Consider the following 25,506-nt stretch of genomic DNA (forward strand, 5'->3'; position numbering starts at 1 on the left):
GCTCATTGCCCTCTCCCCATGCTTTTGAAAGAAATCAAACCAATTTTCACAGGTTTCAAAGGGTTAATGGCTCTGAATGAAATACTCCTTTGTTTCACCAGTATTTGCAGTATGTGTGCGGAAATAACGGTGTTTTATACTTTTTTACAGTTTGATTCAGTACTTTAATGGGGAAACATTGATTAAAGCAAAAATAAGGGAAGATTCTTGTGTTGTTATCCCCTCGATGCTTGTGCTACATTACCTGGACGTATCAAGCAGAATCTATCAATGATTAATGGAGTGTCGCCAAGGTGTTTAGCGATTTTGTTCACTCGAGATTTTATTTCCATGTCCCCAATTTGCGAGATCAAATCTGTGCTGTAAATCAACACCTTGCCTCTTGGCAGCTGGCTGTGATGTCTTCTAATGCTGGAGGGACTTGTATTCGCCTTTCTTCTTGGAACAAAAAAACTTGTTAATATATTGTCTTACCGCCGCTTATTGAAAAATGATTTGAGGCGTTCACCCGAGTTGCACTTTGTAGTCAGTAGATTATTTTCACTTTGCTGTAGTGTCCTGCTGGGAGCTTGATGGAGTTCTCCACACAGATCGATGGGAATGTGTTCCTGTGGTGCTGATGCTCTCTGTGGGAGTCAGTGGCTCTGGAGCCGGCTGGTCTGTTTTCACCGCTCAGAGGGTAAACTGTGCACACAAGGTCCCTCAGTGCAACTCTGTTTGTGCCAGCGGCTTTAACTAAAAAAAAAAAACCAAATGACATGAGATATTATTAGTCTGAGAGAGATATAAAAGACTAAATATCTGCTTCTTGAAGGGGCAATGGTTCAATTATACACATCAAAGCCACTTAAGTCGTCACAAGAAATAACACTCAGCCTGTGACGATGGTTGTAATGTGTTGTCTGTGGCTCTGAAGGAAGCCTCCCCAAAGTCCGAGAAAATAACTGATGATGTCATTAGAGGTTAGTTTCAAATGAAATCATCAAGGACAGTCTTGGCTTGGAGGCAACAAATTTATAACAATATCTTTGTTACACACTAGAAGTGTGGAGTGTGAGGTTTAAAGATGTCATGGTGCATTAGGGAAAATGTAGGATACAATGTTTTTTTTTTTTTTGGAGTAAGGGTGATTGACTGTAAACTAATATTGTGATATTTCAGATTTGCGATAACTATAACGGTTCTTGTTGATACTACGAAAATACTGAGAATATTTTGTTGTTAATTTCAAGAACATACAAAAAAAACTGAACAAAAATACTCTTTCTGTTCCTTATTGTAAAAAAATAACAGGAACTCATAGTGAGATTTAGATTCTGTGCTGAATAAAATAATAATATCACGACAACATGAATTCCATCAAAAAGTACACATCTAAATAGCTCTAATAGTACTGTTGACTTAACTTAATCACAACTAGACTTCCCTGCAGATCTGCAGATTTTCCAGTGACTCTGACTGCTGATAAATTCAGGACAATTCAATTCAAAATGTTAAAATATAATAGGTATAATTCATTTAGGCTCTCAGGCATTCTGAGTTACTTTCAAATATTCTCCTGTAGATTAACCTTTTCCAGTTCATGTTAAGACTACAGAGTCAATACACATGTAGACAAAGTTTTGTGTCCTGTATATTCCATCCATTAATTCAGATAATTATACTAATTCATAACCCCTGGACTTGGATAGATCATGTTTGTTTCAGCAAGATTTCTGCTTATTAAAGGTGTACAGAGACGTCATTATCTGTATTCAGATAACTGACAGGACATGGGTGAGGTTAATACCGTTAGCCTTGTTAAAACTGGTTAATGTTATTTTCTATCAAAATATCTAAGGGCAACTGTCTTGCCTTCAAAGCACAGACATCGATCAGTCAGACAGAAAAAAAATGCTTCGTAAATCAAAAGATTCTGTTTTGCATTGTTAATAGAAACTACTACAGGACAGATGCATTGACAAAAATCCTTCAGGTTAAGAGATTAAATTTAAATTCCAATGATGATGTGTTTGCATATCTTGATATATTAACATTACTTTAGTTTCCTCAGGAAAGGTGAATTACTACTTCAAAACAGCACAGCAATACATTTCCTTTTTTGTTTTTTTTGTGCCTGATTTAGTTTTTTAGTGTATTGTGTGGGGGCAGTGACTAATGTGGGACTACTGAGCTCCAGTGTTTTTCTCTCTCTCCAACATTAAAATGAACATGAATGGTGTTGAGTCCAAGCAGGGGTGCTATGTAATTGAAATCATTTTATCTTGTATTGCAGTCAATATTCATCTGTTTAAGGTGTAATATCTTAAACAGATGAATATTGACTGAAATAAAACTCATTTTTTTCTCTAATATATTTGACTTTGCAATGGACTGCATCTCCATATTAGGCTCTAGGTATCCGTCTGCTCTTTACGTTCTGGGATGCTGCTACTGTGATGTCAACAAATGGTGGGATGATGCAGCACGTGATTATGTTTATGCAACAAAAGCACATGGCAACCAACACCAGGACGTCAACAAACGCACATGTTTGCACAGATGGTTGGGATAAGACAAAGAAGCACATGGTTAGGTATGGAAAAAAACCCATCACATTCACACGGGAAGCAAACTCCGGACTCCTCCATTAAATTCCGGGGTTTGTTGGACCCATCCACTGCATCCTGGGGGACAAAACCTTTGCCACTGTTGCCCAAACCCTTTGGGACTCCGTCAATCCAAACATCCGCAACCTACAAATTGCTTCCCCAAATCTAAACTGTGATATCCTCTATAGTTCGTGTTTGTTATTCTGTTTCATGTAAGCATCTTTCAGTATTTTGTATTCCTTATTTTGCATTTGTTTTCTTTTTTGCATTTCATGTAAAGCATCTTTGAGTACTTAGAAAAGTGTTATATAAGTCCTAGAAGTTATTATTATTATCATTATTATACCTCCTGCCCACCTTATAATATGTCATTACTGGTAGCATTTTAACCTGACGCTGTTCAGCGGCGTATCATGTGGACACGACAGGTTCTGTCCAACCATCCAATGGCGTTTAATAACTCTTTGGTAATCTGAAAACAGTCTGAATAAAGTGACTGTGTAGCATATTTAGCTTGAGAGCACTGTTCTGTTCTCACTGCTTCCTCTAATGTTGTTAGTGTTCTGTCACATCATCAGTGGCTTGTGGCCAGCCGTTGTTGAGTGTACGGAGACAGAAGTCCTTTCCATAGAAATAAAATGCCCACAGAGGCTTCCTCTCACCCTCACACTTTCTTGGAGGATTCAAGTGTTGGCGACTGGCTGCTCCACTCCAGCGCAGGGCGAAGCAGAGCAAAGCGGGCACAGTGGGCTCATCCAGGCTCAAGTGGGCCAGTGTGAGAGTGGGGTTGGTGAGTGGTGGCTTGATGAACCGTAGTGCCTCTTCGTGTTTTGGGGGCCCGGGGCCAGGTGGTGTCGTTCTTAAGCAGCTGTCACAGAGGAGCCATGTTGGCTGAAAGATGAAAATGGAGGAAGACTGTGGCAGGAGAGGACAGAGGAAGAAACAATCAATAAATCAAGGGTTTATTGGGGATAATTTAAACCTTGAAAATCTGAAAATTTGTTTGAATTTTCTCAAAAATGGGGAAAAAGGCAGTGACTAACTTGGCAAGGAATGTCCCTCAATAAATGAGGAATAAGTAAAATAAAAAGTGACAAGAAATGACCCAGAAATTATTATGATTATTATTGTATTTTTATTTAATTGATTAAATTAATGATTTTTAAAAGGGGGTATATTTATGAAAATATCAAAGAAACTAGGGGGAAATAGTAAAAGAAAACACTATTCATAATATTTCTAATTCTTTCTTTAATTTTATGTCACAGAAAAAAAAAAGCATAGAACTTTTCAGCACTTTTTAGGGATCATTTCCTTGTTTTTTTTTCTTCATGTTTTTTGTGTGCTTATTTTCAGATAATTTTCTTGTTACTTTTAACTTACTTCTTGCTGATTTGTGGTTCAGGCCTTGTTAAGTTGCTCATTACCTTCTTTCCACGTTTCTGAAAGAAAACCAATTTGCTCAGGTGTCAAAGGGTGAATAGAAATAGGCATACTGGTGCTGTCCTGTGACATGATATTATTATTTAGGTTAGCATTGTGACTAAGCAGCTCTTTCAAAATCACAGTCGTTGTTATTGAAGTTCCTTCTAGCTACCCATAAAAGTAACCAGAACAGCATGTGCTGTCCAATGCACCGTGCCAGCTCTTACACGTGAACAGTGAACTCCTGCACTCTGCAATTAATAAAACAAGCACACCTTCTACCATCCTGGCACAATGTACAAGCGCTGAATGTAAAAGCAAATGCAATATTTGATAAAGACAGTGATCCACGTATAGAGAACAGTTTTACCAACAAACTGCAGTACAGTAACTACTTTATATTACTTAAGACCTTGATGTTCCAGCTTCTTAGCTTACTAATCTGAAACAACTTTGCATTAAAATAAAAATAACATGAAGGACATCTGCTGCAAATGAGGCCTGCTTATTAATTATACAAAAATATTAATGCCGTTATTTCTTTGAAATACTGATGTGAACATGCATGCTGCTCTATGTAAGGCTGTATATGAGGCAAGATGGAATCAAAGTAGAGTTTCTGAATTTGATACATTGCAGGGCATTTAAATTCATACACTAAATGTTATTTAGTGTTATTTAAAATAAGTCTAATGTATTATTCTTGTTTATTAAATTATGCGTGTTTGGGGCCATGTCTCAAAGGAAAACTTTAGCTTTACAACTTGGCCCTTATTCTAATTTCCTGGCCGTCATTAATATTGGTTATAATAAGTTTGTGTTTACCAGGTTAACTGCTGGAATCTGGGAAAGTCGCAATATAAATCAAAGAAGTCACATGGAGCAAGAAACATGAGCAGCTGGGCAATCGGATAAGCAGGTTAGCCAGGCTCACTTGAGGAGTAAATTAAACATATTATATAATTATTACCCAAACCGTTTAGACATCCATCAAAGTTTGCAGTTAATAGATATTATAACCAACAGTTTGTGTGTGCTCACTTTCAGTTTAGCCCCATATAAAGTGGTTTAGATGGTGTGAATACTCAGCTTGTTTACAACCATCACCTGTCTGTTTTCTCTAGTTGGGTCTTTGTTGTAGCGACCTATTGTTGTTGCCATGTTGGCACTGGCATTATTTTGAGTCAATCACGCATATACTGTCATGACGTTGTTATTGATAAATAGTGGATCAGATTTGTGCAGAAAATTATCCAACACAACTGCAATATTTCCAACTGTTTTGATGACATTTTATGAAAACTACAGCTGTTTTGGAAAATTAATGAGCCCTTTTACACTGTTAAATCATACAAGTAGATTTAAATTATAGAAATCTAAAAAACCGACTGCCTTGATAAATGGAAGTAAATATGACTATTAGTCTTAATTAATGTTTACTTTATCTCTAATTCTTGAGTGTACTTAAAATGTGGTTATTTTTACTTAATTTTGTTAAGTTGTTGCAACTTAAAAATGACAAGTTTAATTTAATCAATCTTTTTTGAACGTTAGAAACTTTAGTAAACCAAGTTAAACAGAACTCGCAGATCTCTGAACTTCATCACTGGCTAAATCCTCTTTGTCATGATCTATCTGTCATGTCCCCAGAGTTAGGCCACATCATGTGACTCCTCCTTAAACCAAATTTTGCCACTTTCACCTTGTATATAGCTAAAACATAGCTACAGTGCCCCCTGGATGGGACTAACACTTTGTTTTTGTTCTTTTCATTGGATTTGCTGACGAAAAAAAAAATAGAATAACACCATCCTCTGAACATTCTCAAAATACACCATCCTGTATTTTGAGAATGTTTTTTTTAAGGATTGGTGGATTTTTTAGACCTAAAGACCTTTTAAGCTTTATCACCTGAATCTAACGGATATTTCCCAGCAGTGGGAATCAAGCGGATGCTGCAACACATTTGACGTCATCAGCTCGTTGCATTCTGATCCACTCCGGCCCGCCCGAGGCTGTGAGTCAGCATGACACAGTTCCCAGCTGCCAAAACACTGTGTGTTCCTCCTTGCAGCTCAGGCACGAGACGGCTTTGCATCTTATTGTTATGCTCATACACTATGTTCCTGTAGTCTTGCTTCCCTCTCTGACGCGATGTTCCCGGCACATAAAACTCCCGGGTATTTTATGTAATTTTACAGTGGGTACAGGAGGAGTGCGGATGACCAATGCTACTCCAGCACTACCACCTGCTGTTAATTCTCTCCTGCTGGACCCTGACAATCATCTTCCCTCTGTAGCTCGGCACTGTAATGCACTCCCACACGGTCTTATCACAACCACTTTATTCCATCTGTAGAAAGAGTGGGAGTGTGTGGTCTCCTGTATGAGTTATTGCCACGGAACAGCAGCATGAAATCAGCGTTGGCGGCTTGTGCACAGTGTGTGGTCCGCTGGCGTTTTTTGATACACGAGTAGTGTCTCTGATACTAAATGCGGTTCCCCCGGAGGGTGGAAAACAAATACAGTGTGAAAGCTCAGTGACAGTAGAATTACATAGGTCGGAATAAAACAAGTAAACCAACAGGACGAAGGCTGTAATTGTTAGAACATCACCTTCAGCTTGCATGGCATTGTTGTGAATGCATGTTGACATTGTTAAAGGGATACTTCAATTATTTTCAACCAGCTTTGTATCAAGCGATGCAGATAGTAAGTGCAAATGAACTGTGGGAAACTTCCCTCCATCTACCCATAGTCTAGATATCCCTCCTCTACCCCTGGCAAAACTCAACCAGATGACGCAAACTGATGCAAAACCAGTCATCCAGCAGAGCTTTTCTGACTCTCTGGTTGTTGCTCAAACTACAGGCTCTACTTTGCATTTCATGTTGCCCGCCACCTATGCTGCCACTGCAGACACAAAGAGTATGGAGCTGGATCAAGAGACAGACCAAATTCCCACGTTTTGTCTCTTAAACTCAGACTGAAATCTAATCAAACGTTACAACGAGGTAATGCTGGCTATAAATCAAAATTATGTTAATTCACTGCCTATTTTTTGCCTAAAATGTTAACAAAAAGTGCCCTGTTAAGCTGTAATAGCAAGAAACTGTGAACAGGAAGTGGGCATCACACTGCTTCCTGCACAGTAAGACCGAATGGACGGAGATCAGTCAAACTCAGCAGCGCTGATCAACTTTAAAAGATTACAAGATACCAAGATTCTGTTACTGCATTGCCTTGTTCTCCCCTAAATGTTTTCACAAACATATTTTAGTGTACTGTTTAGCTGTAATATGAGATTGCCATTGTTTCACACACCATGCTGTTCTCACAAGCAGTTTGTACGTTTTTCTATGCAAAGTAATGCACCTAAATTTGTACATATCCCAAATATTTTGCAAGGCTGTGATCATGTGACCAATGTGCTCACAGGCGCAAAAAAGGAGGCAGTCCCAAGTGATCTTGTCAGGTTGCGGTGATGGATGGGCACAAAAAAACAGACTTTCTTAAACTGTATGTTAATTCTGTCACTTCAGGTTAAGGATGTTACATAATTTGTGGGGCGACAATTTCCATGATATCATACAAACTGTTCTGCATGCATTTTCATAGGAAATCATACCACCTGCTCTATGAGAATATGTTCCACATGTACAAATTCACATGGTTTTCTACCTCCTGAGCAAAAGTTTGTCTCATTGCTCATTGTCGCATTGATGGACTAGTATTATTAAAAGGCCACCTATCCATTAGTGAAAAACGTCTTTAACTGTAGATTTATTAATGCATGACAAATGAAAGGAATACAATGTTCAGCTGAGTTATTATTATGCAACATGATATGCAACATGCGCTCTTCAAGACTGCGCAGTTGCGTGCTTGCTGCAGCATTATGCACGCAGGTGTTCAGTCTGTGCTCTGTAAACCTGATGATTTATGTAAATGCAAAGCCTAATCAGTTCCAGCATGTGTATTATACATGCTGCAGAAATAACTGGCATGAAAAGTGATGCAAAGTCGACAAAAGTAAGGAGGGAGAGTCAGTGCTGTTCTGTTTGGCTGTCCTAAGTCCTGGGAGGCCAAACAAGCTGTAGCATAGAGCCAAGAGGCAACCAGCTGACCATTAGCGAAGGCTGCCCGGCTGCTGTGGGTCAACATTATCATAGACAAGCTGGGACTAACATCACGTCTTCGTCTTGCAAAAAAAAAAAAAAGACCCGAGACATCAGTTTGAGATGACCTTTTGACTAGAGCAAAACACATCCCTGATACAAGTGTGTCGGCAGAGAGGCAGCGGGGCAAAGCAAGCCAAGTGGTGTCCGTTTCTCAGGGGAGGTGATTTTAGCGAGAACAGCGCAAGGGGCCTGTTGCTTAGCAGCACTCAACAGCCGTATTTCCCGATGCTGGGCAATGAGCTTCATTAGGTGAGGCCTAACAGGGGATGTAGAGTGACACCTGGTACAGCTCATTGTCCTGCCAGGAGCAAGGCTGCAGGATGTGACTGTGACGTGACTTTAAATGTCTCAAGAAATTGTAATGATTGCACATCTGGATGGTGGACTTAGCTGCAACGCAGTGCACAGTACAATGCGCTTGGTGAAATGTTCTCTACAGAGGTTTAATTGACATTTTATACCAAGTGCAAAGAGATTATGCTTTGAAGTTAATGGTAGTTATCAACATTGAGCAGAGCCGATGCTGTGACTGTGCTCCAGGTTTGCCCTGATTCAACAGTTCATCTGGTAGAACATAATGCTGCAATTAATCTTGCCCGAAGCACTTTTTAGTGGCGTTTGTATCTCTAACAACAGAACTGGAGAGGGAAAAAAAAGTATCCTGAGGTGGAGCGATATCATTAATTCCATTTCTAAAATTATTTTGTATTCATTCACTTAGCCAGCATAAAAACACTTAACGGGTCAAGAAGCCCTAGACCTGTGCAGTGTACCTTCCACATAAAAATATAAAAGACAATGTGGACATGAACAGATTAAAACAAATACTTGTGAACACAAACTAAATAAAAAAAAAAATGAAAATGAGCTGAGCAATGCAGATACTTTCCATATGCATAAAATTTGAAATTAAAAAAAAAAAAAAAAAAAGTCAATTATGATTTCTAATTTAAATAGTTACAATAGTTACAAGCTCTTCATTATTCTGCATTTGTGCATCTTACCATCTCAGAGAATACTGGCCATGTCTGAACCAAGTCAGTTTAGTTTCAAATCATCGGTAATTATTATTGTTATAATTCTTTTTAATTAAAAGAATAACTTTACCCATAAACAGTGGTCATTTTCATTGGTAATGGTCTTGTTTGCTTGTGTAAGTGTTTGTACTGTATATTGTATTGGGTTGTACATAAAAAAGAGGATAGCTGTTATATTACAATGCTTTTTATATAAAATTGGGAGTTGTTTATATTGCACTGGGTTTTTTTTTTTTAATTTGGATAGCGATTTTTATTGTATTGGGTTGTATATAAAACTAGGATAGTTGCCCATAATGTAGCAGGTTGTATATCACATTTGGGAAGGCATTTATATAGAATGTGAATGTATATATATGGGTAGAAAAAAATAGGTTTGCACTTCTTACTCCTACTTTTTAAACATATAATAATATTTAAGTTTGAGTGACTTGATTTTTGACTTGATTTTTTTTTAACTTATTGAGATTGACTTACAGATTTTGTATAAGTCTTTGTAATCTTTTGTTTTTGGTTAACTGAACTGGGCCAAGAGGCTTGTTTGCTTTTGTGTATTTTGTTTTGTTTTGCTTATGGTTTTTTTCCACATGATTTTCCACAGATTTATTTACATGACTTATTTATATGAATTTCATTCATTTATTCATTAAAATGACCATTTTTATGTTAAACTGCTCATTGCATCTTAAATTCATTGTCGTTGTCGCATGCCTCCACAATGAAAGGGGAATCCAAAAAGGAGAACATTCTTCATGAATTGAGGTCATTGGGGACCATGTTAAACAAAAACCAAACTGTACCAAAATATCTGTTTACAGACACACACAGCTAATGCAGCATATTCCAAGTCTCAGTGATCCAGTCATATGTTCAATATTTCCCAAACACATGCAGTTATGCTATAACGTTACAATGTGAAAAACTTGCGCCTATGAGTAGCGTGCAGTTGCGAGTTCAAACACATGCTCATGCCCAGGCACAGTACTCAGCCGTGCATAAAACTGAAGCTACTCGTTTTAAATTAGCTTTTTTTTAATTCAAGGTAAGACACTGTGGGTAAAAGATATACAAATTATGATTTTGCAGGGGAAGTATTCCTCTAAGAATAAAATACAACACTATTGTGAAAGGTGTCACCATACACTAATTAGGAGCACATATACATCCCTACTCTTATGTTTTATACAAAGCTTGATTTTAGGTATTGTAATCTTGCAAATATCTGAGCATAACTGCATGTACAGTATGTACTAAACAGAACTCCTTCAGTGACAGAGAAATAACAACAAATTGTGTTTCAGTCTGTTAAATGAGGAACAAAGAGTGAGGTGTAACATGGTGGAGAAGCTCGCTCCTCAGTGATGAAGCAGGAATCCATACGGCTCGGGCACAATATTGTCAGCTAAGACCAAGTAAGCCTCCGCTGCATAGTGCTAATTACTGGCCTTTACATTATTGACAGGCCATTGACATTTTCCTTGACTGTTTATTGGTGAAATAACTAAAATTGGAGCAACTGTTGCTGGAAATACCTATTGCTTTCGATCCCTTTTGTCCCAGGAATCTGGCATCTAAATGACTTTAAGGGAGGGAATACGTTTTGCTGGACACTGAAAGGATTCAGTAGGAGATTGGATGAGGCGGTGTTGACTGCATGAAGCCCAGAAACCACATGGTCAATGAGGCATATTATCAACCCTGGTAACTGAAGTAAAACACAATATCTGTATATGATAACTTGGGTCTAATGTTTGTAGTTTTCAGTTGTATTGGTTATGCCTTTAAAAGTACTGTTTACATTCTGAGCATTGATATAGCAGCAGACCACTATTTGCTACATGAAGATATAGTGGAGTTAGAATGTGTGTTTTGCAATCTGAGCTTCTCTGTGGGTTGTTGTTAGTGCATGTGTGTATTCCACTGGCTCATTGCTGCCACTTTGCACTGGGCTTACAGCTAATTTCCACCAGATCCGTGTTCGGTCCGGCTCCGATCCGCCACGGCAGACGGAGCAAATAGATCACACTGTTGCGAATCGACTTTGTCCTAGCTCCGGCAGTCCAGACTCTTGTGGATCAGATACGCAAGGCTTCTATTTTTAGCAGATGCCGGAGCACTTTGCGTCAATTCAACTAAATTATGCACAGAGCAGACAGGAAATCAGACAGAGACAAAACATTACAACATCCTATTAATTTTCAGAATAAAACATTCTGTGTTGACCTCCTATTGTACTTCAGGTAACAACATCAACAAAACGTCACAATGGGTGCATCTAGTCCTGGAGTCGACAGGTCAAAGGTTTTCAGAGGTCACTACCAACAACATGGACCATGTTGCTGTGTTTACCACACATACATGACCACGCGTGGTTCTTTAAATACCACGGGAACTCTGTCTCGCCACTCCAGCTGATTGGGCAGTGCTGTGCCGTGCCGCACTCAAACCGCAACCAGTGGGAGTTGATGGAGGAGGGGGAACGGAGCAAAAACGCAACTTACGCAATGCACATGCAAGCAGTGGAACTCTATGGTTATATTGCACTCATACTGCAGTTACCCCTAATATTGTGACAGCAGCATCAAGAGTAACACTTTAGCGAGTTAGCTCTGTCAGCACTGTTGGCATTGTTTAGGCTGCTTATTGAGTTAGTAATGTTTGGCTCATCCATGTTGAGAAGCATCTGCACATCAAAGATATGCTCTAAATGTCACATGAAGCTCCTATCAACAACTGCTATTGGTCTCTACACAATATCCTTACTGTTTATTTTTGTAAGGTCACACTGGTCGCAGGATCACAGCCTTTATGATTACATGTGTTTATATGAATTCTGGTCTATTACTTTTTATAGGTAAATGTACAAACAATGCATGTGAACAACCTACACCTCCACATGTCAAATAATATGTAATGTTAATGCCAAACAGTGGTTATCATTAACAAAAGTCTTGATTGCCAAAATTCCGTAAACAAGACACAAGTAAAAACAAGCTAAAAGTGTCCTTTAAAGCTTCTATTTGACCACTCATTCAAATTGGCAGTGACAAACGGCAACAAAAGTAACTCTTTGAAAGCATGGACTTTCAGTAATCCTCTAAGTGGCATTAAAACTGCACACAGAACATTTCTGAACTTTTTTGTAGTAAAGGATGCATTTTTATTCCTTGATAACACAGCTTTTTACTAAATTACCACCTAATGTGGCTTCATTATCATGAGGACCAATGTAGCCCACAAAAAGAGCCCACACTGTGTGCTTCAAGGGTTTGGCTCCCTGAGGGTTAACACGGGTTTTACTCATTAATTCAGCCATCAAAACAAAGCATACATTTTTGACCTGAGCAACGTCTCAAACCAATTCTGCGGTTTGGCCGCCCGCTGTGAGCTCGCATGATCGCTGCAGCATGCCGCTGACAGCTCAGCATCTCACAGTAAAGTCCTCCAGTCATGTTTATCACTATAGTAGCTCCCTCTCAGTCTGAGATCAGTGGCACGGACAGAGGACATCACAAACCGTCTTCAGAGGGGAGACTTCAAAGACAGCTCACAGCATGCATTTAAAAAGGTGGAAATTAGTGAAACATCCTTTCAGATGAAATATGGAATTATGATTTGCCTTGAAGGTTGCAGAAGCATGAGTCACCTTTGTTAATACTCATCTCCCCTGTGGTGTTTTATCACTGAAATTGCTCTCAGACAGCATTGAGCTGGGAGCTTCTGAAAAATGCAAGATTGAAGAGCAGTGCTACAATGACTATCTGATAAGGTGTTGGGTGACTCATTGTTGATTAGTAGTTTTCAGGTGATAGGTAGGCCTCTAAGTCCCCTTTGTGAAAGAATGTGTGCATGTGCATGTGTGTGTGTAACAATGCATATAAGACTGTTAGAAAGATAAATAGAGAACTGTAGGAGCGAATCTAAGTTGGCAGCAATGCTATCATTTCAAATAATTCGTATTTTCAAAAGATGCTCTGTTATTCCATCTTATCATCACTGTCATCATAACCAGAACTTTTTAAAATATGATGCCAAAACTAGACATATCATGTCATTCATACACAGAAGGGGAATTATCTCCAGATAAAGGATGACAGATGATATTGTGAAGTGATCCTCAACTAATCTCTCCTGATCCTGCAGCATGTGTCCATTAAGGATGTTTAAAGTTGACTTACCACAATAATAAGTAATGTTCAGCTAATCCCCAGAAAAAATACTAGCAATGTGCATTTCTACAAACCACGGATATATTACATTTGTATGCTATTATGTAGGACTGTAACTTTACATTTGTTTGAGTGATTAGAAACCAAAAAACACTTAGTTATAGTTAGAAAAATATTAAGTAAAAAAAAAACATAGGCAGCACAATTCCCACTGACAACATGGTAATGTACCAAAACACTTTCCTTTTTCTTTTCAACTATTAACATTTAAATTTGACATTTAAATTTAAACATCATTTAAATATCACTAGAAATACAGCAATTTTGTGGTAGAAACAACTGCTTTTCATGCCACTGTCTCTGTTGGAAACAATTTAACAGGTCACAAAAAAAAAACCAAATAAACACTAGAACTGCAGTGATATCTTGGCAAACAGAAAAACCTTCCTGCTCCACCATAACTATTGGAAATTACACGATCACAATGAGTCACTAAAGACATTCATGTTTGGTGGCTAAAAAGCAGCTAGAAATGCAGCCATGACTCGCTAAAAAACCTAAAAATCACCCATAATTGGTGGCTTAAAAGCCGCTTAAAATGCAACAAGATCTCATTACAGAAAATTGTTTCTTGTGGCAATATCCCTGGTGGAAACACAATTTTGGGTCACTTAAAAACACCCAGAATTGGTAATTAAAAGGCTGCTAGAAATGCAGCGATGTCTCGGTGACAAAATAAAGCCTTTATTGCCACTATTCTTTCTAAAAACAAAAACAAAAGAAAACGTGGTGATGGGTGTCTAAAAAACACCCACAACCAGTTTTGTACTTTGTTTCTCCACCTCCCAATGACAAAGTTAACTCATATACTTTATCACTTTGAAAACGTTGATATGATTCATATGAAATGTACAAATGTTTGCAGAAACATACAAATGCCAACATTTTCTCCTGGCGACTGCGCTGGAATATTAAACCACATGCATTTGTCAAGACAGTTGTCAAGTTTTTGGCCCCTTCGACAGCTTGGCTGACTCATTATCAGCAGCCAGAACAACAAAACAGAACAAAGGGAGGGACAATAAATAATTCAGCAAAACTTGAAGCTGCACATGACAACTAGAATGTGTTCTGAGCAAAAATTTCGGATGTCTTTTTCATCATTGTTACTCTGTGGATATATGTTTCATCATTTAAGAGAACTACAGCCAAAAAACATCAACAATTAGCAGCAGTCCAGGCTTCAGTGAGAATGTAGCCCGAGTCTGTGTTGTTCTGCTGATAATCAATCTGAGCAGCTATAATGTTGTGGACCAGATTCAATTGGCTAAAAGGGTTATTGTACATGGTGTATGAAATGTCTTCAACTGCCTAGATGTTGAGCATACAAATGTTACATAACTGAATCAAACAGCACTGACACTGTCAGCAAGATAAAAACTACCTTAAAACACCTCAGTCAAACAGTGTAATCTGCTGTCTTGCTGTTTACTTCTGTTGTGCATTCTGCAACAAACTCAGGTGATGATGCATACTTAATTACAATGGTTCCACTCAAAACTGTGGCTGATTTGCTAGATAGCACCGGAGTTTCAAGAATCCCTAACAGAACTGAGGCAAGAACCAGAGTTGATTGACAGAAAAGGAGTATTTGAGGCAGATATGCCTACAGCACACACAAAGGTGCTTTGAGCTCAATGCTAACATGGTCACAGTAACAACATGCTGATGTTCAGTAGGTATGATGGTAACCACGCTGACAGTCTTATTTTTGCAAATTAGCATGCTGACATAGCTCTGAATAAGAACCACAGCTGCTAGGAGTATCATGGTTTTCCTGGTATTTGGTCATAAAGATTGTTAGTCAGAAGATTCGTAAAGTGTTTAATATCATTCTGTGGAGACATGAATGTGCATCCAAAATCTTTTACAGCATTCTATTCAATATTCCATTGTTGTGACATTCCACGCAAAACCACAAGTTTCATGGTGGTGCTAAAGTAAGAGACTATGACTATTTGTCCACATTTCATGGCAATCCCTCCGACATTTGTTGTAATGTTTCAATCCGGACCACAGTGGTGAAATGCACAACTAACAGACTAAAGGCTTATTTATACTCCCTTTATGTACAAAAGCTAATCACATTATAAAAGATCTCACTAACCATCTGCATAAGTCCCTCCAGCTACTACCATCAGGTCACTGCTACAAAGTCCTCCTGGCTGAGAAAAACACTAAAAAAAAAACTCCTTCAATCCAGCTGCCACAAACATGTTAGTAATCCATATTTACATAAACACTATGCCACTTTGCACATGGCAGTATACTGTGATTTCTATTCTGTCTAAATTATTGTATGAAGTATTTACTCTGTTTTTTTAGAAACACATGCTGCATGGTTATTGTCTGAGTTGGTGTATGCTGAGACTACGTCTAAGACGATTTTCTGTCATGACAGACAAAAACATTTTCTGAATCTGAAAAATAGATACGTTCGTTTCAAACGCTGTAAACATCACTGCCCTCAAAATTACATGTCCTTTTTGACAGCAAAGATACAGCCAATAGATGGAACTAGAGGTCAGAGTCACACCAAAAACAAGGCGGTGGAGGACGTTGTAGTGATATGCCTTTTAACTGCGGCAGTGCTGACAGACGCTGACAGTGGTTTTTAGGCCATTAAGTTAATTATGACGAGGATGGTGAAATCTTTTCACAATACAACAGGTTCATTCTGCTATTTTTTAAATATGTTCATGGCCATGTCTTGTCTGAGCAGCACTACACTGCCCATACGTTCTCTGGTGGTAATGCACCATTTCATCTAAATTCTTTCGCTTTCAGAAAACAAAAATATGGACAAAACAAACAAAGTACTGACAGAGAGCTCTCTCCGTCTCTGTATCTAATGTTAAACATAAATGAGCACAAACACTGTCATCCTAGATACCCAAGTGTGGCTAAAAATACCAGATATTGAATCTCAATCACATATAAAAATACAGGGAGTTATGAGATCACCAGTTTATCAGTCTTACCCATGATGCTCGTTAGGCCTTTGTCTTATTACTTCTGCCTACAAAACCCTGTTGTCTGTGGCTGTTTCCTCTGATTCTGCCTCTGCCATCCCGGCTCCTTCTTTCCTACTTTCTCATTACCATACTTTGTGATGGCATCTCTTGCCTTGTGCATTCTGTGTGTCCCATATCTTGGTGACGTGTGTCTGCTGGCTTCTGTTCTTCATAGCCGTAGGGGGTTGTTAGTTGCGCTTCCCCACTGAATCCTGCACTGCTGCTCAGATTCATCAGGGAACACACTCATGAGAAGAGCCTGTTTCACAAAATAGCAGTATAACCATTCATGGAATTAATGGATCCGCATCCTCTGATGCAAGTGTCATTAAGAGAATTAGGATAGACATAGCGGGACTTAGTCATGAGATGGATTACATACCTAGCATGCATTGGCTGTACCTCAAGATTTAAGGAATTCTCGAAGGAGTAACGTCTCCCACAGGCAATACTGAGGATTACCAGCTCCTCTGTATAGGCTGCTCAGCTTGTAGCTCAGACTCCCTTTTGTGTATCATCTACCTTGTCTCTCCAAGAAAAAAATTAGCTCTCAAGAGCAAACAGACAACTGAGGGACTACAGATTTGAGGCTGCACAATCCTTGTTGTAAATTGACTCTGCAAGGGTACGCTCACATTTCCTAATACAGCTGGCTTCACATCATCTACTGAGCACACAGATAAAACAAAATGACCTTACACAAACAAATTTTATTCATGTTTATTTACTTTTTTTTTTTTAATTGCTGCTGCGGGCAGTCACACACTTGCTCATTCAGAGACCTTGAGAACTTCCAGGAAATGTGTGAATAAAGATGCAAGCAATATATGTAGTTTGGCAGATGCTTCTTAAATCCTGTCATTGCATATGCCTCAATATTCACGTGGGGTCTGTGTTTGTCTTGTATTCCTAAACTGACGCATTTGTCAGGTCACCCTTGGGCATATGATTTGACACTTGGAAGAATCCATAAGAGTTTAAGGTAAAATGGAGATGTTTATCTGACATGAGTGTTTCCTCTCTAGAAACATATTCTCACTCCCAACTTGCCAAGTACTGTTATTTGGTCAGTGGTTATACATGACAACTGTCAACTTACACTCATTACATGCAGTGTCTTTTCAAAATAAACTTCTATTTTCACTACTGTATTATAAATACCATTTGGTTATTTATAGCACACTTGCAGCAAAGACATGTCAGCAGAACATCATGCCCATTGAAAGTGAAACTTAACCATTCATTCTACTGGATCAAAAACTTAACTTTCACTTATTAACAGGTGCAAACAGTAACTCTCAATGTATTTTCTACAAAAGAGCCAATAAAATAAAACACACATTAAAAAACAGTGTGATATAATTGTATGATAGTGATTAACAAGAAAAAGAAGAAAAAAGCTACCTCATGTGAAACAGATCTTGTCCCTATTTAGCCATCATGATAGTAGTATTGTTGAACCACAGCCATGAAATCTTAACCTAAAATAATTTCGACTTCAAGAACAAAATGTGATATTTTCATCACAGTCGGTATTTTCTAGGAGAGAGCAGCTAAAAACATTAGCGAAGCAGAAGCAATGTTTTTTGTTTTATTCCTTATCCATGATTAAATTGTTTTCTTTCTGTATGGCATTTAGCACTTTTTGTGTGTTCCAGATAAACCGAGAACATTCCTAAGCCAGAGTCCAATATTTCACCGCTGAAAAACTATAGTTGGAGTCATTTTTGTGTTAAATAAGTCGGTCGTTGAGAGCCGCAAAACAACATTTATGAAACCATGCTGGATGATGACAGTAAGGTGAATCTGCTATTTGTATGTCTTTCCCATGTTACTCTCTGTGATCTTGCACTTGCACATCTGTGGATAAAAGCACCGGACGAAACACTTAAAATGTAAATGTGATCTTTCCGTGCTGCAGGCGGGCATCTCTGATATCGGTGGAATTGCCTCTTTGTTGGCGCACAATTTTATGTTTGACATTTTTCCCCTTAACAATAGAGCTAAGACAACGAGCAGCTGAAAGACCATAACCGTTATGGCACCATAACAAAGTGGGATTGTGTGCAGACTTAGTGTTTCAAAAAGCACTGATAGTGAAAGGTCCCTTGCCTGTGGTAGGTAACCATGGTTTTCCCACTTCCCAGACACATTAAGCTCTTGTCGATGACGTAGTGGAGACTCAGGCAGAGAGCTGAACAAGGTGTTCTCACCTCTGTCCTCCCTGCTCTTCTTGACCTTCATTAAAATGCCATGGCCTGTGAGCAATTAATGCTGCTGGGGCACCTGGAGTAATATGAGGCAGATTAACCTACGGATCAAATAAGCGTTGATTTAAGCAACTGCTCGACACTTGTAGAGTAACTACCCAGGCTGTGTGTAGGTACTAATGAGGGACTACCTTGATAGTTTTATGAATAATGGATGGTATGGATTAAATAACAAGCAATGCATGAAAATGAGTGAAAAACAAAAGCGAGGTATCCTTTCCCTGCTGTGCTCTCTTGCAAAATAAGGTATTCAAAAGGTCAAATGTTAGGCAAGTGTGTTTCTATTTTAATTAAGTGTGAAAATTATATACTGTATTTATGCCTAAATTGGGTACATTGCAGTGGTTTTGCTTTAAAAGATTTTACGGAAAAATTAAAAAGTAGCTGATGAATTTAAAATGCATGTGCATCCCTTTGTATCATTCTGTGTCCCCTCTCCAAATTTAGAGGTGTTCGCTGATCATGGCACAGGTGAAGCTTTCCATGAGTTCTTTTTTTCCTCAGCAGCAGTTCGTGACTTAAGCGGTGGTTATTTTATTAGAGCCGGTCAGGTCAGATTGATTGATGAGACAGGCAGCTGCTGTGAGTGAATGCAAACTTATAGACCCAGCAGAATGAATGATTTAAGTTTCACTTTCACTGAACCTGGCATTCAGCTGCTCCATCTGTGCCCAGAGTATGCTGTGTGCTCTGTGAGTGTGGTGCAATGCATAACCAAACAAATATTTTAGTAGCGCTCTTGATGATCGGTCTAGCTCCAAAATTTGAAAATCTTTTTTTGGTAGCCCATGATTTAATTGTGGCTTGTCGCAATAAATAAATGTTGTAATGTTGTAATTAAATCAATGTGAGGAAACCCTGGTGTAACTTAAAAGGGGTCACTGGTATTGACAAAAACTAAAGAATAATCACCTCTCAGCTCCAATGAGCATTTTAGCATCTTTAAGCTCAATGTTTGGATTTTACACCCACAATTTTAGTGTTTTGGTTCATCAGCCTTGTTGAAATTAACACTCAGCTTAACAGGAAAAAAGCTTGAACAACCCCCCTGTACACCACCTGTACAGCACCAAATGGCTTGCAGGCAAAGTTGGCACCTAGCTGCTAGCATAAAGCTACATTGGAAAAAAAATATGAGTGATTTCTGCATTTATGTTTTTCTCTGTGCTTTTCTCTCAATTTCAAAATTTCGGTGCATTTGGATAAAGCAACATTTACATCCAAACCAGAATACAGTTGTGAGGTTGTTTGCTTGTGTTAAGGGTGGAGTCAATTTTAGACAAAGACTGTAGTATCTAAGATGTTAATTACCAACCAATCACCAGAATAAATGTGGTCATTGTGCATTTCTGCAAACCATTACTGTCTAGTGCATATGTTGAAACTCACAAAAGCGATTGATTATGGCCTGGAAAAGATCAAGTTTTGGCTTAAAATTCCCACTTTTCATGGCACTATCCCCACTTGAGAAACACTGATATGACGTACGAAATGCACAGATGTTACATATTCCTGGTTTGCAGAAATGCGTAATGCCAACATTTATTGTGACGACTGAGCAATATTTGCATTTCGTTACTATCTACTACTATAGCTCTGTTCCACGTGGGCGAGGACGTGGAAGAGGGAGAGTATCTGGCATGGTGTTGCGTGGCTTGTTCCAAACCTCTTTGTTTATTTCTTTACAGAGCCAGGGCTATGTATGAACACAGCATGCACAGAGAACAGACTGTAAGCAGACCATGAAGGGATATTAGCTGAATTTGACAAACCGTGTATGAGATAAAAAAAAAATTGCACAGCCTGCACCTTCAGACTGTGATGAAATCTTTATACACAACATCTACAGGTATTTTTAACTTAGATTTCTCTTATTTTGTAATGGATATTTAATGTTGCAGAGAAATGATTTCTACAATTCAGTTGCTTTTAGGGATTAATGTTGAATCACTTGGTAGCAGATGAGAGGCCGCTGGATCTCGGCGCCTGAACTCAAGATGTAGGCTGTTGGCTAATTCATTAAGCCATTACATGACCGTGAGATGTTCCTTTTTTTTCCTTCCAGTACAGAGAAAATTAAATATTTATGATATAATAATAGAATGATATAATAATTGGATTTAGGCTGCCGGCTGTTTCACTTAAGAGTATGAACAACAATGACTCACACTCGCTCGCACAGACCTATGGAGATCACATTGTGGGTGTGGGCAGACATTCAAAATAAGTCATAGTAAAGTGGATTGGAGCCAAACAAAGGTTGAGTCATGCAGTTTATGATAAGAGCTGCCTTGGTATATTCATAAATGTGTCAAACATTAGAGGCACTTGGGGATATGACTGTGGAGAGCCACTGGGGGTGCGATACATTTATTCAATTATAGAGTGAATTTTGTGACAGCTGAGAAATAGATGGCTGCATTTGGTTTGAAGGAGATTATGTGGCATCTGTTTGAATAAGTAGCTTTGATTTAGGGAAATATTTTCATGTATAGTCAAATCTGCTGTTTGGTTTTCAAGTATTATCTTGGTTAATAATTATAAGCCCTTTAAGATACACTGTTAGCCATGCTACAGACATTCACGGTCCCCAGAGGATACATTCACAATGACTATAGTGATCCCCTGACCTTTCTTCTAATCAACATGAAGTCAACATTTTTTTTCAGTAACATACGAACTGATCTCCATTATGTGATACAAATATTTATGGTTGTCAGAGGATGAATCAGTCACGTTTATTCATTCATTTGGCGGACACATTGCTCTGAAGCAATGTAAAAGTACGGTAAGATCAAAGCTACGGGAGCTCACAAAGAGTGCTTCATGGAATAACTGCCTCAACACCTGGTTCCTCAAGAGCTACAAGGCTTGCAGGTGCGTGAAGCAACATGTGAGTGTCTAGAAAAGGACTTTAAAAAAAGAGCACAAGAAAGATCAAGAGATAGAGAAAGACACTACACTACACTAAATGTTTATATGTGATTGAGAAAGTATGTATATGGCATGTGTCTTAAATGCATTTCTGTATTTAATTATCTGTTAATTTGCTTTGGGAACAATGTAACGTAAACATTCATGCCAATAAAGCTGATTAGAATTAGAATTTGCATTTGAAAGAGCATGGTGGGTGGGTACTCTCAGAGGAGGCAGGTCGAGCAATTTTTGAAGACGGACAGAGATTCTGCTGACCAAATTGAGCTTGATCGCTCACTCCATCAGCTAAGGAGCATACAAGGGACAAGTTTGTATTGAGTTTTTTTGTCTTGCAGTGATGGTAGAACTTGTCCGTTTGTAGATGGTTTTGAACAAGGAGGCTCATAGACCAAGTGGGTGTCATGATTTTGGACACTATTTGGCTGAGCATTAGTGAGTTGAATTAATGCGAGCACCCACAGGGAGCCAGGGGAGTGATGAAAAGTGGAGCAACATGAGCTGTTTTTGGCTGGGTGAAGACCAGACGTGCTGCTGCATTTTTGGACCGTTTGCAGAGTTTTTACTGTGCATACTGCTGGCCATGCCAGAGGGCTGTTATAGCAGTCAAGACCAGAGAGGAATAATCATAATGACTGATCCCCCGACTTTTAATCTAACACCACCAGCAGGTCAAATTCTTTACTTATGCCGTTAAAATTCTCAACAACTTTTGGATGGACTGGCATTAATTTTGCTCAGACATTCAGGGTTCTAAGCCCTGAAGGAAAACGTCTCCCTTTAGACTCTTTAAAAAACTGGAAAATAGTAACTGTGATGTCATCTATTGGTTTGTGGACTCTGGTTCAGAGTTCAAAATTTTGCCTGCCGCCATCTTGGATTTTTCAAGCCAGGAGTGACTATATTTGGACAAGAGAGTAGAACTTACCCTTACACTAGCTGGTAGCTTTGTTAGCATGGTGCTATTTCAACTACGGTTAATTGAGATAATGATATTTATTTATGCTTGTGAAAAAAACAAGTTAAAACTATTAAAACCAGGTGTAAATAAGTAAGTAAGTAAGTAAGTAAAGTTTTATTTATATTGCACTTTCTAAAACATGCAATTAAAAAAGTTAAAGTTAAATTAATGAATCAAGTTTCAAGAAGTTTCAATATGGAACACCAAGCAATGAGAAACTGACAACACAAAAACAAAACAAAAACATAACACACAGAGTTGCTCTATGTCTATAGTATTATGTATTTAGGCAACCTGAAAAACTAAACATTCAACTCTTTTGGGAGTGTTTTTGTACTACCAAACCCTGAACAAGACTTTTTTAGGTAACCAAAATGTTACAAGTAAGTTTCATGAACTGAAAACACAGCGACAGCTACATCTATGCCTACAGATGATGAGAAATTATTGATAGAGACTAAAATAGTTTTTTTGTACCACGTTGTAAACATGTTTATTTCTGCTGTTAAGTAAGACATTTGAACATGGGGGTCTGTGGGGATTGACTTGTTTGTGGAGCCAGACTCAAGCGGTATTTCAAGGAACTGTAGTTTTTGGCACTTCAGCATTACTTGTTATTTTTCTGCCCCAGCGTTTGCAGCTTGTTCTCAGACAATGTATCCCAATAACTATTGTGATCCTCTGACTTTACCTCTAGCGCCACCATGAATTGACATATAGAGCTGTTAATGATATTGCTTGATTGACATTTGGTACATGAATTCATGTTCTCCTTTGGGGATCTCCTTCTTTTCATTAAGTGCCACCATAATGTCAAGATGTAATTTTTATCTTAATGTTTTGGTTTACAACATGAAAAACTATTGACACCCAGCTGTTCTTTGTGCTCAGAGCTCATTAGCAAATGTTAGCAAGTTAACGCGCTAAACTAAGACAGAAAACATGGTAAACACACCTGCCACATGAGCATGTTAGCATTGTCAGCGTAAACACATCAGTATGCGGTCTCACAGAGCTGCTATCGGGGCTGAACACGTGTTCTTTAGTGGCTGGAGGTTGTAGAAAAATAAGACTTTGACATGGAAGTGTGTTTAGCTACAGTTTTTGCCTCTACCTACTCCCAGTGACTCTAAAAATATTTTCTTGAGGCACCTTTGTGTAGACGTGTTATCACACTTCCCACTCTGGTTTGTTCAAACATTTAAAGAGTGACTCAACAGATGTGCAGTGAAACAGAAAATGTTCCAATTGAAATGTTTTGAGAGAGAAACGGTTGCACTGGACTGACCTGGAAAGCTGTTTATTTTAACTAATACTAAGGTACAAAGAAAATGATAATTTTACTAAATTATTTTGTTACTAATTTTTTTTTGTGTGTCATTTTTTAGCAGATGGCCAGCAGATTTGGTTTTACTCCACTTTTGAATGCCAGGATTAGGGAGAAATGCTGACAATGATTTTCATCTGCAGTTGTTATTACAATATGTGTTTTTTTAGCAATCAGTTGTTGTATTGTTTATTATAATCCAACCTCCTCAAATATTAAGTTTCACAAAAGGAGGCCCAGAAAGATTTTTTTTTTTTTTTTTTATCAAAAATCTGTTTTGGAGACAATTTCTCAAAGACTACTAGTGAGCTTCCCCACATCAGAGTTACATGCTCACAAACTTACAGCATCTCAATTAGTCGATTGCAGAGCGCCTCTCTGTTGCAGACACACTTTGTGCCTCTGGCTGATAAGACTTGGTGTGTTTCTGCAAACAAATCTTGTCTGCTGCAGCTGGCAAGAGAATATAGATTGAAAATATGTTACGTCCTCCTCTTTAGGGTGCTTGCATGGCTGTCCATTTTCCAAATGTGTCTTATTATGTAATGTTTGAGTGACCAGGCCTTTTCTTATGCTTTTATCGTTCATTAAAGAGCGTGACTTTCTTTCCACTGCATACACACTGCACTGAACACACGTTTTCACCTGTGCACTCATGAGCACAAAAGCACCTGTGCGTGGCAAGGCTCTGTGTGGCAGAGCAAATATGTCTGTTCCCAAGACAACAGCAGATAATAGAGTCATTATAACAGGACAAACAGATTACAGAGTGCAGCGGCGCTGCAGAAAACCACACATCCCATCAACAACTTCAAAGAAATACTTTAAGAGACTGGCTCAGAAAAAAAAACAAACAAAACATCTTTTACTTATTTAGCGCTAAGCAATTACTTCTTGTGTGCGTTTTGTTTCACGAGAGACCATAGTTTTGCATCTGAACTTGTGCAGTAGTTGATTTTCCATAAAGAAAATAAAAGTTACCAGTCTAGAAAAGCAAATTGAAAACCTTAAGTCCAGTTTAAAGGATTTAGGGGGATATACTGGATATATTCTTTAATTGTATAATTACCTGAAAATAAGAATAATTGAAACTGTTTTAATTCAAGTTAATTCAATTTGAAGAAAAACACTGATTTGTGATGTGAAACTGCTTTATTTAGAGAACTCTAAAAAATTTGGCTCCAGGTAAAAAGCACCTGAGCTGCTGAACAGGGTGGCAAGTTGTCCACCCTTTGGGAGATTGGTGGTTCAATCCCCAGCTCCCCCATGTCAAAGTATCCTTGGACAAGACGCTGAATACCAAATTGCTCCAGATGGCTGTTCTACCATTGAGTGAAAGTTGAAAAGGATACTGAGTAGCAAGTGGCACCTTTTACAGTAGCCCTGGCCACCAGTGTATGAATGTGTGTGTGAATGGGCAAATGTGACAGGTGTCACAAGTGTTTTGAATGGTAAGAAGACAAGGAATGTGCTATACAATGTAGGTCCATTAACCTGAGTGAACAACAGTGAAGAAATTCTTCAGATGGTTGAAATC

The 25,506-nt window shown here is 38.5% G+C and overlaps 1 protein-coding gene and 1 long non-coding RNA gene across 2 annotated transcripts in view; one reads left to right on the forward strand and one right to left on the reverse strand.

Annotated features, from left to right (window-relative positions):
• kcnk9 (potassium channel, subfamily K, member 9) overlaps positions 1-25,506 on the forward strand; it is a 46,270-nt gene that overhangs the window by 15,157 nt on the left and 5,607 nt on the right. The window lies entirely within an intron of this gene.
• LOC121957879 overlaps positions 3,366-25,506 on the reverse strand; it is a 69,467-nt gene continuing 47,326 nt past the window's right edge. Inside the window, exon 3 of the long non-coding RNA XR_006106797.1 lies at positions 3,366-3,506. This is a non-coding gene — a long non-coding RNA (uncharacterized LOC121957879). The remainder of the gene's footprint in view (positions 3,507-25,506) is intronic.

Source organism: Plectropomus leopardus, chromosome 18 (assembly GCF_008729295.1).
Source record: "Plectropomus leopardus isolate mb chromosome 18, YSFRI_Pleo_2.0, whole genome shotgun sequence".
Lineage (NCBI taxonomy): Eukaryota > Metazoa > Chordata > Actinopteri > Perciformes > Serranidae > Plectropomus > Plectropomus leopardus.